The following is a 1,236-nucleotide window of genomic DNA, read 5'->3' on the forward strand; positions in this document are numbered from 1 at the left end:
CTATGAATGTCAAGATGAACACCAAGAACACTTTAAAGATCATGATGAACATCAAGAGCATAATTTTGAAAAATTTTTGATGCAAAAAAAACATGCAAGACACCAAACTTAGAAATCTTTAATGCATGGACTCTAACAAATAAAAAATGCATATGAAAAACAACAAAAGATACAACACAAGAAAACATCAAGATCAAACAAGAAGACTTACCAAGAACAACTTGAAGATCATGAAGAACACTATGAATGCATGAATTTTTTGAAAAATGCAAGAAAAAAAATTTAAAGCATGCAATTGATACCAAACTTAAAAATTGACTCAAGACTCAAACAAGAAACACAAAATATTTTTGGTTTTTATGATTTTATGATTTTTTTTGTATTTTATTATTTTTTTCGAAAATTATATTAAAAAATGAAAATAATAGAAAAATATTTTTGAAAGATTTTTGAAAACTTTTTAAAAAGAAAATTACCTAATCTGAGCAACAAGATGAACCGTCAGTTGTCCATACTCGAACAATCCCCAGCAACGGCGCCAAAAACTTGGTGGACGAAATTGTGATTCGTACTCTTTGTACTTGTATGAAATTTAATTCGAGATAATAGCTCTTTACTATGTGTGGTCACAACTCCGTTCAACTAACCAGCAAGTGTACTGGGTCGTCCAAGTAATAAACCTTACGTGAGTAAGGGTCAATCCCACAGAGATTGTTGGTATGAAGCAAGCTATGGTCATCTTGTAAATCTCGGTCAGGCAGATTTAAATAAATTATGGAATTTGGAAAATCAAATAATAGTAAATAAACATAAAATAAGGATAAAGTTACTCATGTATTTCCATGATGGGAATTTCAGATAGGTGTATGGAGATGTTGTGCTCCTCCTGAATCTCTGCTTTCCTACTGCTTCATCCAATCCTTCTTACTCCTTTCCATGGCAAGCTGTATGTAGGGCATCACTATTGTCAATGGCTACATCCCATCCTCTCCGTGAAAAAGGTCCAAATGCTTTGTCACAGCACGGCTAATCATCTGTCGGTTCTCAATCAGGTTGGAATAGAATCCCTTGATTCTTTTGCGTCTGTCACTAACGCCCAGCCTTCAGGAGTTTGAAGCTCGTCACAGTCATTCAATTCCGAAATCCTACTCGGAATACCACAGACAAGGTTAGACCTTTCAGATTCCCATGAATGCCCCCATCAATTCTAGCTTATACCACGAAGATTCTGATTAA

This window comes from Arachis duranensis, chromosome 7 (assembly GCF_000817695.3).
Source record: "Arachis duranensis cultivar V14167 chromosome 7, aradu.V14167.gnm2.J7QH, whole genome shotgun sequence".
Classification (NCBI taxonomy): Eukaryota; Viridiplantae; Streptophyta; class Magnoliopsida; order Fabales; family Fabaceae; genus Arachis; species Arachis duranensis.